General features: G+C 37.0%; 1 long non-coding RNA gene across 1 annotated transcript in view; it reads right to left on the minus strand.

Moving 5' to 3' along the window:
* LOC105097691 (uncharacterized) overlaps nt 1-18,058 on the minus strand; it is a 708,424-nt gene that overhangs the window by 244,307 nt on the left and 446,059 nt on the right. Inside the window, exons 6-7 of the long non-coding RNA XR_010378103.1 lie at nt 13,219-13,371; nt 5,505-5,620 (exon numbers count right to left, since the gene is read on the minus strand). This is a non-coding gene — a long non-coding RNA (uncharacterized LOC105097691). The remainder of the gene's footprint in view (nt 1-5,504; nt 5,621-13,218; nt 13,372-18,058) is intronic.

Consider the following 18,058-nt stretch of genomic DNA (forward strand, 5'->3'; position numbering starts at 1 on the left):
CGGGGCACGACCGGAACTGAACGCCGGAACCCTTTCAGAAAGGACAGGTCTGTTGTCCAGGAAGACGTGGTGCTGAAGCCCCCTTCCCACACCTTTACCACAAATGGCCAGGTTCCCGAGCCCTCCCACCAAAGCCAGCCCCGCCGGGGCTTCAGAGCCTTTGTCCCCTGACTCATAAAAGTTTGACAGATATGAGCCTGGCTGCCTGTCTCCTAGCCCCCTGACCTCACAATAAAGCTTTTTCGTCTCTCAAAAGCCGGTGCCATAGTATCGGCTTCAACGGATATCAGACAGCTGGGTAACACCACCACCCAGCAATCTGGAGGGCCCTGCCTCTTTCTTCACTCTCTCTCTTTTGTCTGCACATATGGAGGCCGGTTTTCGAACCAACAATACTCTCACTAGCTGCCCTGTCTCTTCAGGGCTTATCCCAACCGGGCAAGTTCATCCAAGTTTTGTATCAATCAGACAGAATGGGATCAACAGCTGATTCTCAAGAAACGAGTCAGGCATGGTTGTGGGTAATGTATTATTATACTGCTGCAAAAAGAGAAAATTTTCAGAAGAAAGGTTAAAGAGTAACTTTGCTTACTCATGCTATGAAGTGAAAAGAAAACAGGAAAAGTACTAGTCCTGCTTGAAGATCACCTGGCACAGCAGACTCTTGTACTAATCATGCCGTGTTCCTCTGGTCCCACCTCTCTATCGAGCACGCTACTATGCCTGAAATTGCTTCCCATCTGTGGTGGCCATTCTTCTGCAAAGATTCCATTATATTTTGAATTTGGAAAAATCCACTTAAAATATGTAATCCTTATGCAAATGCAAGCTGTGTTTTCACACCAAAGCCCCAATTCTCTTTTCTCTAGCCTGTGATTTTTAATCAGTAACTTTCTTCCTGGTTCCAGGAGGAAGACCAAAATTCAAAAATCAAGTGTACATTATACCTCCATAGCCGTAGGTGCATTATGTATAATAGGATTATGGGCTTCTCCCCTTCAGAATATTAACTTCCAAAAGTCAGATAATGTGAGTTATACTCTGCAGAAACAGTCCAGTTTTCACCCGGGTACACATACATTCACCCTAAATGATTTCCCATTTAAAATATCTTGCCAGAATCATGTACCCTTACGTGCAGACTCATACCTCCCTATCCCCAAAGAGGAATAAAGTAACTTGGTGTTTAGCAACCAGCTAAGAACACACTGTGGCATGTTTCCAGTCGAGGATCTTTCTGGAAAACAATTCTTGTGGTTCGTAAATAATGGCGTCAAACAACTGCCACTAAAAAAAGGTAACACAGTGATTGATATTTTTCATAGAGTGACCAGGGGAATGGCTTGACTATATTTGTGAGCATTAAAAACAAATTGCAAGCTCCCAGTCTGTCCTGTCCTTATAAAGCGTCAACAATGTTTTGTTGTCTCTCAGTACCCCATGTGGTGCATCTCAACCTGTTTTTTTTTTAATGTCTTAGTTTATTAAAATAAATGCTGTACATTCTTGGTGAGGCCAAAAATAAATGATGGCTCATATTGTGCGTAGGTTCTTGCTCATGACAGTCCAGACTGCTAACAGATTGCTAATATGTTAACAGCTCTATTATAAGACTCTTAAGTATGCAATTTTTTGGTGCCATTTGTGAAGTCAGATTCTCCATGTTGAAGGAATACTGCACAGGAACACTGGGATAGATGCCCATACTCTTTCTGCATGTAGATGTCCACAGACGGTGTAACAGATCCAGATGGCTGAGCCTTTTATGGTAACATTCTTCAGGGTGTGCCCACTCTGGGAGCCAGAATACTGATCTGAAATACTCAGATAGGATCTTTACCTCCTGGTCCAGATCTACATATAATAAAATTACAGATTCTCTAAATGCAGAAGTTTCTGGGAAATGATGGAGGTTTAAAAAATTTAAGAATGGCTAGACTCAAATAGTAAAATTAGATACATTTTTCAGTTCCTCCTTCCAAAGATACTGGTAAAAATCTTTAGGAAGATGTGATCCAGAGGGTCTCTAGTTCCTGCATGATCCAGATTTGTAAAAATACATATTATGTGGTAATGTCCTTTTATGAATTTTATGTCGTTTGTCCCATGGAGTCTTGGTATTGATATTGTCAAGGGAGAGTCTGGCTTTAGCTTGGCACATGGATGGTGGCTAGGAGCATGAATATATATCTGATACCTGGAATGTGCCCCATAAATGCACCTCAGTGACATTTCTCAAGATCATTGGTTCTAACTTTTTCAAAATCATCTGTTCTGCTTCACAAAGGTGCTTGTTAGTGCTAGGAAAATATTCTGTAGAAGAGCATCATGGTCCCTCAATCTTCAGTGTGTAGTGTCAGTGAGGGTCAGCCACTGATGTAGACTGAGTCAGATAATACACAAATTCTATTGAGTACTTGATAGGCACTATGGCAAGTATGTACTTTACATGCACAAAATCCCTCTAAGGAGAATATGAGTATTATAATATTACTCTGTGTATTCAGCACTATTTTTGCAAATAATAATAAATGAGGTTTATGTGTTCTTAAAATTGTAAAGGGGTGATCTGGCTTCAGGCACAGCAAGATTCAGATAACAAAGCAATACTGTATGAATTCTCTTTTCTCTCCAGTTGTTCTGTTTTCCACCATACTGACTTTATTTGGAAGTAAATTCTTTAAAAACAAACAAACAACAACAACAACAACAACAACAACAACAACAAAACATTTAACCATCCCTCTGGATTTGCCATCCCAGTAGATTTTCTAGTAATTTCAGCTATGATCCTGGGCTGTTGCCTGCTCATTCCTTCTCTGATTGTACCTAAATCATGTGCCTATCTCATAACCCACACAGCACACTCAGCATCCTCTGAAACACGGGCATTGAATCTAAGGGAGGGTAGTTCACAGGAGAAACTCAAGAAACTGTTATTAGAAAAGTGTTAAAAGGATGTTGTGCTGACTCAAACAATGTGCATCCACTGTATCCTCACCTTACAGATAATTACACTGAAGCTTCAGTAATGGATCAAGTAAGTAAAATCAAAAATCACACTCAGGCTTAACTGGCCCCAGAGTTACTTTTGACAATTATCCCATATTGTCTATCAGTACTAACTGGATGAGCTCTGATATCAAACTTAGGGAGGACTGTTTATCAGAATTCATTCTCTAGAACTCAAATGACAGGAGTGCAACATGTGAAAGGAGATTTGTTTTCTTCAAAAAATTTATGTCGAAGTAATATTTTTTCTTAAAATTCAGGTTTATGTATGAATATGAAGCAATTCAGAGATCTATACCTCTAAGACCCTTCCCTCCTGTAAGGGCATATTATAAGGGCCTTTAAAATCTCAGAAAAGATGAGCTATTAGCCAAATAAACTATAATTTTTTGTTGTAGCTTGAAGGTGTTCTTATTATTTTAAATATGAGTAATGAACTCAAAACTGATTTTCTATGAGCTTGGCTCTGAAACATGACAAAACAAAGAGCTTCAACAGACAAGGCTGAGGGTGATTCGAAGACTTTCCTTTCAGTCTTATTTTTAAAATCTCTGTCATTCCTCATCCTTTTTTTAACCATTGACAATCATTTTTAAAAAGGCTTTCTGAGATCGAAGAACAGATCAAGATTCATAGAACTGGATGTAAGGATCTGTTCAGATAAGAATGCAGTCTTCAATCTGAGTTCTATGTCTTGTGCTCCAAGGCAGCTAACTAGCCTCTCACTATGACTTCTAATAAAAAAAATTCTCATTATACAACAGCATGCTTGGCAGAGCTCACGCTGCTTTACATAAAACATCTTCAAAAGTGAGGAGGCAAATACCCACTGCCTCACACAGGAGTCGTGTTGATTATGATATTATCATTTTCAAGATGAGAAAACAGAAAGGTTAAGTGACTGTGGAAGGTCACACATTTCTTCCGTATGAAGGAGGGTGACAGTTTCGTCTGCAAAATTTGGAGATCTGGAAACAGCCTTATCTAAGCAGTCACAGATTGACAGTCACTGCACCCTCTGGCTGTAGCGTACCCTTAGACGTGCGCCTACCCTCAAATAGCAGGTGTCATGGTTGTTTTGCTCCTGTGTGAGTAATTAATTTTCACAGTAATGCTTAAGTTGCTGTATGTTTTCAGTTTTCATCTAGTTTACCAACTTATTTAAAAATAGTTCTCCTAAAACTCATGAAAAATTGATATCTTTGGTATATCAGATAACTGAAACTCTATATCCTCCATTTTTTAGTAATTTAACATGAGAAAACATACAGATATCTAGGTGATTCAACTAAAATCTGGATCCTTTCAAATTACTTTTTTTTTTTGTTTTTTGGGGTTTTTTTTAACTGATTTTTTTCCCATGGTACAAATCAGAATGTCATTAACAGCGAGCCTACCATGTAAATCAACAGATAGATTCATGTGAAGAGTGAACTTTTATGATTAGAAGCCCAGCCGACACTAATTCCTTGATGTAGACTTCCAACCTCAGGTGCTCTATCATCACATGAACCATTTTTCTTTTCGTAACTGTCACACTGACAAATTTTGAACTTCTATTTTCTGATGCTTTACAGTATTCCAAAATTCCTAGAAGCCATTTCAGCTTCCTTAGTACATGGAGAAATCATCGTTAGAGATGAGTTGGTCAAAAACCCTGTTCACAGAACATAAAAGACTTCACTCAAGATTATAATTAAAACAATTAAGTGTGTCTATTTAGTAAATATGTATTGCTTACAAAGAATTAAAAGGCATGGTGCTAACACAAAATAAATTGGACAAAATTCCTAACTTCATGTTGTTTTCAAGCTAGTTGTGTTGGTGAAATGTGTACTGGGATGTAGTCTGTCATTAAAGAAATGCTATCTTGACCAAATTTTAGAATAGGAGTGGTCACTTTTATGTATGATTGTATAAAAAAGACAGAAGGAGATGATTCAGTGGAGCAGGAAACACCTGAAGAAGATCTCCAGGGATGGTTATAATTTTTAATGCCAAGATGAGAAGCAATGGGCATAGAGAGAAAAAGACACAAAACTGCAAAGGCACATGGATTATTCAGGAAGAGATTGGAACCAGAGAACATAATAGTTTGAACAGATGACTACAGAATTAAAATATACTAGAGATCTTCATTTCCCATTCCTTGAGAACCTATTTAGTCCAGAATCCTGGAGGAGCACAGTTTGTACTATACATGACATTGGCTACAGCTGAGTTTACTAGGTTGGACAAAAGACCAAATTCAGAGTAACTATATCTTCCCTTCTGCTGTAAATTTGGGTTTTGGGAGGACAGGAATTCTAGACAGTCTTTGTGAGTCCTTGAATTTGCATAGCATATTGAACAAGGGTTAAATCAGACAGTTTTGAGGGTGGATGTATTTGAATTAGAAAAAGGCAGTTTGAGAAAAGAAAAAATTATGCAGACACAGAGAAAACAGACCACGCAACCTAAGAAGGAGAGAAAGATGAAACAGGAAAAGGTACCTTGTTTCCTGTGGATGTTCTAATTCCCGGCTGTGGTCCACCAAGAGCTTGTCTGCATGTTATGCACTTGCCATGTATGGATTATTTCTTTGTCCTCCTCTGTCAATCTTCATTGACTGCAAGTTAACAACAACAACAACAAAAATTTCTGGCTAACCTAAGCAAAACCTGAAAATACTGGAGATAAATTAGGTAGCGTGGGTAATGACAGATGTCCCACAACCAGGAAAGAAACAAGGACAGGGCTGGAAACAGAAGCTGGGGTAGTTTTTGGTGTCTAAACTGCTGGAGTTGTAACCATTCTGACTGGATGTCGCCACCAGACTTATTAAACTCTAATTTATCTCTTTTTCCATCTCTCTAGTCAAGATTCAAAGTCCTAAGAGACAGAGCCTAACTTGACTAACGAGATCATACATATTCAGTTAGAATGTTTAGACTCATCCATTGGCCAGAGGAGAGCAGGGCATTTTGATTTGCAGTCTACCAAAAAAGTGACATATATGAGAGAAAGGTAATTTCCCGAAAGAAACTGGAAATAAGGTTGGGGAAGCGGATTGGGTCCAGATGGCCAAGGAGCAGTAGAGACCTACCACAATTTCCTATACACATATTTTCATAGCTTACACTAAGGTGAGTGAGATTTGATTTTCTGTAACATAATGAACCCTGGATAAGATCCCACACTAAATAATTTTAATTTCATTTGTTAGGCAATGAGGGGACATTGACAAGTTTTAATAAGTGAGTGACATCAAAGCTGTATTTTTTGAAAGGTTGCTTTAGACAGAACAAATGGTGGGAGCAGAGGATGCTCTGAATACCTAAAAATAGAGTAGGATGAGATTGTTCATCAGGCAACTGTATAGTCTACATGAGAAGTAATGGAAGGGTCAACTGAGAGAATGTAAGAGAGGAGTACGGATATTATCAAAACTGCTGGAGAAACTGACACAGTTCTACATTCGACTGATGGAGAATAAAAGAGTGATATGTAAGTAAAACTGGTGCATATGGTAAGAGAAATTGTTACACACATGCATACACGCTCCATTTATATCAGAGACTGAAAAACAATGTCACTGGCGCCACCATTCCTGAAGTAGGAAAGAGAAATAGTCTTTTATCTCACTGCCCGTCCCTAGGCAGAGAAGAAAAGGGTGCACAGCTTCTCAGTACTGCCTCAGACACACGTTAGGCTTAAAAGTCAGAGCCAGGGCCCTGCTAATAGGGTAAATAACATTTATTCAACATGAGGTAAGTTGTTTTGCTCAGATAAAATTTTATTTTAGAGATACCTGTTACTTAATGGTTCAAGTATTAAAGTTTCCAGCAAATCCATAGATTTTACCTGCTGGGAGCTTAAAACAGAACAGATGATTCTATTCATCCTCACTCTCAAGAGATATAAATCCATCCTCCTTCCGTCCCCTTCCCCTGTCCAAACAGAGCAGAGAGAATAAGAGGCATCTGGCTGAAGGATAAGGTGTTACTCAAGATTACAGAATGTATATGGATGCAAGGTAGACACCAGGAGGAAATCTCTCTCTGTGAAAGGAAGTTGTATGTTTTTCTGTGGGAAGAGATGAAGTAGTAAGTAGGTGAATTCTGGGAAAGGAGAGAGAGGCCAGCAGGAAATGGGGCTTCTACAGCAACAAAGCTCAATTTCTGTGCCATGAAATTAGCCAATAAAATTGGAAGAATAAGAACATGAAGATGCTTGGCTTGACTGCTGCTTACACTGATGAAGGCTTAGCTTGTTGGCAATCAACACGCTAAATTGTTGAGATGAGCTTGAGCAAATGGACTAGCTGAGATGAGCTGAGAATCACTAGAAAAACTGTCCAAAATAGAAAAAGACTTATCATTTGAAGGCAACTGGGAGATTTCAAGGCAGTGAAGATCGGAGGGCCAAGATCATGGGAAGAAAGAAAGCACAGAAAAGTGAGCCCCATCTGCAGGGCCACTTCTCTACTGTGGAATTCAAAAATCAAAGCAGCAGCTGGGAATCTGATCAGAAAGCGAGGGCTCAAAGACTGAGAAGATGAGCAAAACTTTAAGCTTTATCACAGCGCTTGAGGGACAAACATTGGAATTCATAAAGCCAGACACGAAAATATATTCTTATGATTTCATTTAAATAAAGGCAAAACTAAGATGTTCCAGGAAGAGTTTTTTTTCTCTTTGATGAGTAGGGTAGGGAGAGAGATGTGGAAGCGTTAAGAATAGTTTTTAGTATGCTGGAAATATTCTACTTTTTGATCTGTAGGGTGCATTACAAAAGCATGTTCATGCTGTGATAATTCATCCAGCTGTACAGTTATGACTTATACACTCTTATGCAACTACATTAAACTTGTATTAAGAGTGTGTTAAAAATAAAATAAATAATATAAAAAATTGACTTGATTTCTCTTACAGAAACATGTTAATATACTCTAGAACGATAGTAATTTCTTAACTATATCTTTATTTAATAATTTCTCTTGTCTCTGAATAATTCAATACACTTTGTAATCTATGAACAGGCAGTTGCAAGCCACAAAAAGGATGTACTGCAAGCATTTGAAACAAGGATAGGAAATATCACTTGTAGAAACAATAAAAATCTGCATAACAAGGGTTAGATTACCTATATCAAAAGCTATTCACAACCAATAAATAATTTTTATCTAAGTCATTGATAAGCCTTCAATGGTTTTTAATTATAGATGTCATTTAAAAATATTTCTGATGTTGTATGATTCTGATTAGATAAAATATCCAGAGCAGGCAAATCTATTGAGACAGGGCTGGGGGAAGGGGTCTTTTGGGGATAATGGAAATATTCTATAATTAGATTGTGATGACAGTTGCACAACTCTATAAATCTACTAAAATTCATTGAATTGTAAATAAATGAATAAATAAATAAATAAATAAATAAGTATTGCTTACAGCCTCAAAAAATAAGTAAAATATTTCTAATAGAAGAAATGGCTATATTCAGAAAATTGTTAGTATTTCAGGTGGGATGAGTTATTACAGTGATTTTTTTTAATGGCTAAGTAAAACAAAAGATGATAAAATATTAAGTAGGATTTCCAGTTGATAAGAGAGTGATTTGATTTTAATAACTGTAATATTCATCAGCGACGTAGAAATTAACTCCCTATATTGGAAAATAAACTATCAAATGCTTGTGGCAATGCACCATCTCCTTATTCTTTCACTAACTTTCTTTACTCATCAAAAAAAAAAAAAAAAGCTGTTTTGTTACTTTATTTCTTGAGTGGTCCTGCCTATATAGAGCAATGTCCTTTGTTAATAATTAATTTTTTCCAAATATCTATAACCTGCCAAATATAAAATTCATCACCTGTCATCCTGGATCATTAATTAGTGTTCTCTGAGCTAGTATTGATCTGACTAGAGTAGACTATGGATAAAATTAGATAGCATTTTAAGCATACCTAGAAACACCTGGGACATTTCACTTGCTCATTAAAAGTTTGTCATTATACTAGAAATTAGAACTGATCACTACCCAGTAGAAGCTTACTGCTTTAATATCTTACTAGAGTGTCATAAGAAGGTGCTTCTTAGTGTCTTTGAAGTACATTGAATAAATCTGCCATGCAAAGCAAAAGTTAATGCTTATTAAAATATCATAACAACAATTATTATTCCTTTTATATTCTACAAATGTTTATTGATTGTGTTTCATGTGCTGGGTTTGGGCAACTCAGTAGAGGTTAGGTCAAACATAATTTTTGCCTCATGGAGTTTAGTTTAGAAAGGCAAACAGGCAATCTCTAAATGTAAGTGGGATATGCACTGCCAAGTGTGTTGTGAAACTGCACAACAAGGAACTGAACCTAGTCTTGGGTTTCATCTGAGTATTCCAAAACTTAAAAGGATGAGAATCAAACAGACAGTCTAATATGGAAGAAGAATGTCTCTTCTAGGCAAAGAGAGTACCACATGCAAAGTTTACAAGGCAGGAAGAAACTTCTCATGAGGCATGAAATTCCATGTAATTCAAGGAGCCACCAGAGAAGACTGAGAAGGTATAGCAGAGAAAGAAGAGTGGGTTACTGGTAAAGTTCCTGCATATATGCAGTATTGGGGAAATACTTATACTAAAAACCATTCATTGCTTCTCTAAAATTCAAATGTAACTGAGAATCTTTTTTTTTTTTTTTAATCTGCTAAATCTGGCAACCCTTGTTATCAGGGATATCAAGAGTAGAAAATACTTCAAGGAAAGCACAACAATTATAAATCCTATTTATGGAGCATTGTGCCAACTGCTTTGCATGAATTATTTAATTTCACTTCCTTGACTCTGCCAGTTCCAGTGGCCACAGTTGGGTCTAGTGATGGTCTGATTTAAATTTCCTGGTACCCTGAATCTGTAGTAGGTGCCAGAATAGAACCAGAAAGGTTTAATACCTTTCTCTATCTCAAAACCCTTCCATATTGGCCTACCATCTTTGTATGACCCCTACTTTACTGACAGCAGAATTATTCGAGAACCACAATGCCTTTCTAGGACCAAGACCCTGCCCTCAAGCCTTGTCTAATTAGATTAGGCAAGTGCTAGTTCTTCCCTGAATAACAGGGTCTCATTCTTCAAATTCCCTTAACCCTCAGAATTCTGAATCACAATTTGCTATCACCATCTTAATCAAAGTCGTTATAATATTGAACATTTGCTGAGTTCTTATTACATATCAGGCATCATCTCATCACATCTCACAACAGTTCAATAATGTTAATTTCATCAGTTATTCTGTACACACATGAAGAAACTGACATCTACAGTTAAGCCACTTGCCAGGATGAGAAAAATGAGGCTCTCAGAAGTGACTTGTCCAAGTTCAAAGTGAAGTCCCTTGATCAAGATCACTCAGCTACTAAGCTGTGGATTCAAGATTCAATTTATAATTGACTGTCAGCGAAGCCCAGGTTCTCGATAAATATTCTATGCTCACTTTCCATCTCCCCGCATTCTCCCCCATCAACTTGCCTTGTCATTTTTAAAGCCTGACTTTGGCCTGTTGACTTCGCCATTTGCCCAAATGTCCCTGTAAGAAACAAGGAATTAGGTTTTTTCACAGGGTGGTCCTTGTGTCAGAGCTCCCCCTTTCCTCACCCCATTCTAGCACACCTTGTATGCAAAGCAAGTCTCATTACCTCAGACTTCCCAGCTCTACTATACTCTAAAAACTTCACGTAACATTTGGGTTTAGGATTCTCCTTTGTATCTCAAACTGTTTGTCGAATTAAGGGCAGTAAGATGGACCCTGTACCTGGATTGGATTGTGAATATACAGAAGCATTGGTTTGTTTCATTTTAATTTATGAATATAATTCAGCAGCTTTTTTGTTCCATCTCTTTAAATCTGTCTGTTAACTGCCAGGATAGGCTCTGCTTCACTAAACCTCCTCATTGTGATTATATTAGGACCTCCACTTCTGTTTCGGCTAGTTTATCAGATCAATAAAGTACAAAAAGAATTGCTGATGAAACTATTTGAAATGGCAGATCAAATAACCTGGAAGATTTATGGGAGATTATGTAGGCTCTAGGCAATCACTTAAGGGTGTTAAATCTCCAACGGTTTTAGAAAGATGCAAAAATTGCTTAACATTCTGGAATATCAGTTGAAGGACATAACAATGTTTAGAGAATAACCAAAAAAAGATAATACTAAATATAAAATATCTATTGCAGGACAGCATAGGAACTGAAATAAAACTTTTTTCCCAGTAAAGAATTTTTTAACGATGATTTGGGGATAAACATAAAACTTCAATATAGCATATGCATTTATTCTGAGGTAACGTAAGTTCCAGATTAAAAAAAAAAAAAAACTAGGAAGCTGATAAAATGGGAGTATTTTCCTGTTATAACCAAGAAAATATGGTTAAGTCAAACATAATGAAAAATTCTCAGCTTGGTTCATTAAGACTAAAGCTACCTTGACATGCTGTTGAAATTAACCTGAGAAGCCCTAGAAATGGTTGATGGTTTAGATTCAGACCAAGAAAAGCTCCCATTAAACTTTACATTATTCAGGATGCTTTCATTCCAACAACGGACATCCCACTCAAGCTGACTTTAGGTAAAGCTTACTTTATGTAGCCCCTGTAACTGAAAGACATAGCTTGGGATATGACTGTGCCCAGAGGTTCAGACAATGTCTGTATGTGCTGGTGGTTTTCTCTTCGTCTTTAAGCTCTGCATTGTAGCTCACAACTAAGAGTAGTTCCTAGAATGAACTACAATGTCTTGCTTCTCTGAGTCTTTGCACAGGCCAGTTCCCACTGCCTGGACTCCCTAGCTCTCCCTTATTCACTCAGGGTGCTCTTTCGCATTCTTGTTGCATGACCACCTTCATTAATTCCCCATTTAAATGTCAGTTCCTGAAAGAAGCCTTGGAGTAAAGGTCCAGAGACTCTGACGCACCCGTTGCCCTGTGAGATTCAAGCCAAATGAAAGCCTCTGCCCCATGGCACATGAGAAAGCATTTGCATCAGTGGAGACCAGAAGCCCAGATCTCACGAATGTGCTATATTGCAGCATAACCAATATTCAATGAGAAATGTACTGAAAGTGGAGATGGGCAGAGAGGAATACAATCTGACAAGAGTGAGTTATTATGGCTGGAGGGCAATAAATAGGAAAGTTTGCTGGAGAGTGAAAAGTTAGAAAGGCAGTAACTCCACATTGGGTCTTTGTCTATTTTACAGTGTTCTATAGCTGCACTGAGCCAAGTATAAGTCGACATCTGAAAATTCAAAAAACCCAACAGCAATCGAACCATGACATCAAAAGTAACTATATAAATTAAAAACAACAAATTTAAGTTCAAACAACAACCTGATGACTATCTCTAAAATATCTTCTATTCTCTTTTAAGAAATAATTTTTTAAAAAAGAAAGAAATCAAAATGAGAGAAAAAAAAAGTGATTTCAGGCTCCTTTCCTAACAGTTTCCAAACCATCACTGTTGGTTGTGTTTTGAAGTTTTTTAAATCTTTTTTTAATTGAGGTATAATTGACATATAACGTTACATTCATTTCAGGTATAAGACCCAATGATTTGACATTTGTGTATGTTGCAAAATGATCACCACAATAAAGTCTAGTTAACATCTGTCAACATAAAGAGGTAAAAAAAATTTAGTCTCCAACTTTTTTGGTAACTATTCATGGTGTTCTGAAGTTTTCAACTAATAAAATATTCAGTGAAGGCAATGATTTAAAAACTTTTTTTTGTTGTTGTTCATTTGGGGATTTGTTGGCTGTTTTTAGAGAAAAGTTCTTTGCATAAAATAAGGGGGCTTCTGCTTTTGCTTTCTGGTGCACTTTTCTCCTTCTCTTTGTTTAGATAACTTCTATCCCACTTCAGGTGTCATCTCAAATACCATTTTCTCTAAGAGAGGTTTTCCCTGAGCAATTTATCAAAATGTTGGTCCATCTACGATGCTCTCTTACAGCCTGTTGACTTTTCCTCACTTATCACATATTTTCACTTGGAGATGATTTGTTTTATGTCTGCCCGCCACCCCCACCCCTCAGGCTGTGAGTTCCTGATGGCAATGTTCATGTCTGTCTTGCTCCCCCTCAGTGTTTCCAGACTATAGCCTAGCTCCATAAAAGTCGCTCAATAAATATTTGTGGAATGGATAAATGCAGCTCATCCTCAAGACTCAGCACAAGTACCTCGTACTCCAGGTAGGCATCCTTGGTGCCACCAGCCTGTAAATGTCCTTGTTTTCAGAGCAGTCCGTGTGTATACCAGTATCATAGCCCAGAGAACACTGTAGTGAATCCATCATCATTATTCTCCCTCGCCTTCTAGAGAGTGCACAGTCCCTGGAATACTAAGAATACGAGAGTGAACATTGCTGAGGAATGAATGCATAAAAGATCAAAATGCTGAGTGTGCCATACACCCACCAGTCAGCCTCCCAGGAAGCAAACTTGGCTTTACAACCTGGCTGAGCATCCAAGGAACGGCCATGGTGAACACCTGTGAGGTGCACTCTTCCCTTGAGAAGGATATTACCCAGAGAGAAGAGCAATCAGAATAGCCTCATGCTTCAAAAACAGCTTTAAAGGTAAGCATTCCATGTCCTCACTCCCTTACACGGTAAGAAAATATTTTTAGCTACTTCGTTCTAAAGTTTTTCAGTGTGACAATATAACAGTATCATTAACTACACTTTTCATCATGTGACTGAAGACTAACTAGCTGACACATCCCTCGTGAGACAACGTGATTCCAGCATGATTCAGCTGCTTTCTACATCCATCAGGTGAGAATGATTCACAACACCTGAGCAGTGGCGTGACCCCTCTTGAAAAGAAATACCAATGGGATATCCAAATCCAGGAAGGCCTCCGGGTCCCTTTCAAATGAAAGGGACAAGGCTATCTATTCATAACTACCAGATTCTCTTTGCATTTGGGATTTAGAAGAGATTGCTCTAACTTTGAATATAAGAGAATTTGCATAACTAATAAAATGCACTTTGATTAGCATCTAAGATATTACACATGCACACATCCCACATGATTGTGGTAAATGCCAATCTCGTATGTGGATATATGGCTTACATATACAATCTGTACATAAACAGCACATACGGACATAATACCCTATCTATCATTCAGCAGATATGAGCTGAACACCTATTATGTACCTTCCACTATTCTAGCTGCTAGAAGTTCAGTGGGGAACACAGCACAGAGAGTTCTTATCCTTACGGAGTTAACATTCTAGTAACAGAAGACATAATAAACAAATTTTAAAAATTGAATGTTTCACAAGGGCTTGAATAGGATAATATGGTAACTAAGGAGGGGGAGCCACATGAGATATTTCATTTGTATATATAAACATATGAGTAATTTACAAAATTTACGGAGTATCTTAGTAGAAATTCAGCACATTTTTTAACACAAGAGTATAATAACTTCATTTTTAAGGCTATTGTAAATATTAAGGGTTGTTCCATGTTTAGGCATTTAAGAAGTCAAATATTTTCATGAACTCTCATATACTAAAAAGAAAAAAAAAAAATCACATGATTGCTAAGTTCAAATTTTTCCAAAACTGCAGAATACTAAAGGTGAGATCGCTATGAATGTGTTTTCAGAAAGTCATTCCCAAGTGTGGCTCTGAGAAGAATTATCTGAGGTGCTTTTGTAAAATAGGGATTCTGACTGCCCATCTTAACATCCACATAATTACATTTTTACGGATGGAACCTGTGCCCACAAGTGTTTAAATGCTCTCAAGGTGATTTCGATAACAGCCAGGTTTGAGATCTGTTCACCCAAGATGTTCAGTGCATGCATATCAAGACAATTTTCAAAACAGTACTTTTCAAGTTCAGGGAGGTAAACTTGCCCAGTAAGGTAAAAATGCAGCCTACAGTTCCCAACCCAGGGATTCTGACTCACTAGATTTACAGATCTCTTTGTCCAGCTTTCAGCAAACTCCCTAGAGAACTGTGATGTGCAAATGCATTTTTAGAAATCACTGTTTTGAATAAAATACATTAGACAGGAAAACTGCCTACAGGTACAAGTATGGTAATTCTTTAAACAGACCTGGGGCAGACAACCAGCAAAATTTCAAATACCTTCTTCCTATGAAGAAATGCTATATAAACTATGTCAACAACTAATGTGGCTTCATAAGAAAATGCTGCTTTGGAAGAAACAAAAATAGATGTGTATGATATATGAGAGAAAAGTGTGTTTGTCTGGTTTTCATGAGTACCTACTAGTTATTGTATTTAAAGGAGAGCAAAGATTTTTATTTATGCATGAAAGAGGAGATTTCAGGATTTATCTGACATTATTCCTTCTGATAATTATTGAGAATGAAGACCATAGTCATGGCATTCATTCAGACAGGAAACTTAGTCTGCTTTAATTTTTTTCAAGTTTGCTTTCCTATTATTTGGACAAAATAATTCTGCTCACCACCCCTTTTCTGGCCATTTCTTGTTCCCTATTGAATTTTTATTCTTTCAATTAATGATTCACATCTACTGGAACAAGACACTCTCATCCTGAGCTGGGAAGTATGGAAGAAGAAACAGGACTGAAAAGGCGTCCTCATTAGACCAGGTCCAAGAAATGATGAAGGGAAAATGTATAGATGGTTAGGGAAGCTGTGGCTTCCTTACAGCACTCCAGTGGGAGTGGGCTGAGTGGGACTGTATTATCACAGCGGCTTATTGTGAATGTAAGTAGCTGTGTCACACTTTGGGTACCAGGCTTTGGAACGAGCAGGTGAGTGAAAGGAGTTCTATGAAGAAAGAGAGAGTGTAGTGCAGCCTATGTTCACTGAAAATTAAACACATTTTAAACTCACAGTAATTTAAACTGTATGGCATTAAGAATTGACCTACGGCTTAGTGAAAGAAAATAGAGCTTCTAGAAAAAGAAGCAACTCTGGGTGAAAATACAGGAAGCATTTCAATTCAACTTAACACAGAATGTTGTGAGCATCAGAAATTGGGTGACTAAAACATAGCAACACTCATCAAGTTGTTGCTATTATTAAAAATATTAGCAAACATAACAAAAATATGCAATCAGCCCTGGGAGATGAACTTGGAGAAGAATTTGGAAACTGTGGGTCCTTATCCTATTCTTTCATCTTGGCTTTGGAAGTATACAACTTGAACTTGCCAAATAGTTCACATCTTTGATGTCATCCCCCTGCAATTACCACTTTTTCTTCAGGCTTCCTTCTTTCTTCAAAGCTCCATCCTGGGAAGCTAAGAAGTCTCTACTCTGGGAAGCTCATTGGTTTCCTTGATAAAGAACCAAAGAAGAGAAAACGACATAGACATTAAGGTACCATTTCTCATTACACATTTTCAGGAAAAAAAAAGTTTGTATTGACAATTATTAATACAGCATATCTCAGATTGTAAATACACCCTACATTTGGTTAAAAAAAGTTTTTAAAAATTATTATGCACATGAAATCAGTTACCAAAAAGCCATTCCATAGATATAACCTGATAATATACAGCATGCTGGTTGATTTCTACCAACCAGAGCGTCTTTAGTTTTGCACTTACACTGAGCACAAACTGAACTCGATGTTGCTTAGCTTAAAATAGTAGAAATTCCTTCGCATATCCAGTCATGTTGAGAATCATTTCATTTCTCGGACATAATTTTGCAAAATGGCAAGAGAATGATTTTTCTAAGGAAGATGCCTTTAAGTGGCTCTGAAGCAATCACTATTTCCAGTTTTGAACAGAAAGGAAGCCAAAAAATACAAGTTTATTATAGGCCTCTGCCAAATGAATAGCAGAAAATAATCCACTGCAGAAAATGAGGAAAACAAAGCCTCATATTTGCTTATGTTCCTATGGCATCCTATTAATGTGTCAAGCTTGACACATTTAGATATAATGTTTTCAGCTGAGCACTTACTCATTTCAGGCACCTATAAATATGTGTAAATAGATTAAAGGACAATATTTATCCTAAATTGCTTATTTTTGGCAGATGCAAATATTAACAAGACTCTTTATAATTCATGTTATTATTTGATTTATTATTTGATTTAAAAAAAAGACTCTCTGTGGTTTGTTGCAGGACACTGCTGTGAATAATCAGCAGTTACTTAAAAAATTATTCAACCAGAATGTTTTTAAAAAGGTAATTATTAAATGAATCTATAATTGACTTTTCCCAAGTAGCTTAATGACAAAGGAGAACATTTTTACAATTAAATAAATTGTTGTTTTGAAAAGTATCCTTTCTTCCCAGCCTCATTTCTCCAGTCCTAACAAAGATGTTTCTAGTGATAGTGTTCTACACAAATGAAGGTTGAACACATCATTCAAATATAATTTCAAACTACTGCCCTGTTCTATTTAATCCTCTCATTTTTCCGAATATAAAAGCTGAATATATTAACCACATAGTCCTTCTATCTGATAAATCCAACAAGTAAAGCAATCTTTCTGAAAACTTCCTTACATATGAAAAAGGATCAAGCCTTCCTTTAATAAAAAATATTTCTTCAATTTCTACTTGGAAAACCTTGACAATTTTTTAAAAATTATTTTCTTTTTGACTTTTTTCTCACTCCTTCAAAGCCCCCTAAAGCCCAAGAATGGAAAGTGGAAATCTACCGCATTAACTTGTATAACTCTCAGTTGTTACTGTCTATATTGAGGGACATTGCTTCATCTTTTTTTTTTTTTTATCAAGTTTAGAATGAATTGAACGTTGATTGAAAAAGTATTTCAGAAGAAAGAAAGTGGCAAAAGGTCAAATAGATAGATAGTTTCATGTTATTTTATTGGAACAGATGCCCAATTCAGGAAAAGTTTTCTAGTGACTAAAGAACACAGAGAATTATTTATCTATGTAAAACCTGGCTATAGTGTGGAAAAATTAAATAAAGCTTCTGTAGTTCCACTTTATTAAGGAGGTGAAGAAGCATTTGTGATGACAGCCTTCAAAGCCCTCTGCGTTAGCGTCACCTATTGTTTAAAGTGCACTTCATAACATTCTT

The sequence above is a fragment of the Camelus dromedarius genome, chromosome 27, assembly GCF_036321535.1.
Source record: "Camelus dromedarius isolate mCamDro1 chromosome 27, mCamDro1.pat, whole genome shotgun sequence".
Classification (NCBI taxonomy): domain Eukaryota; kingdom Metazoa; phylum Chordata; class Mammalia; order Artiodactyla; family Camelidae; genus Camelus; species Camelus dromedarius.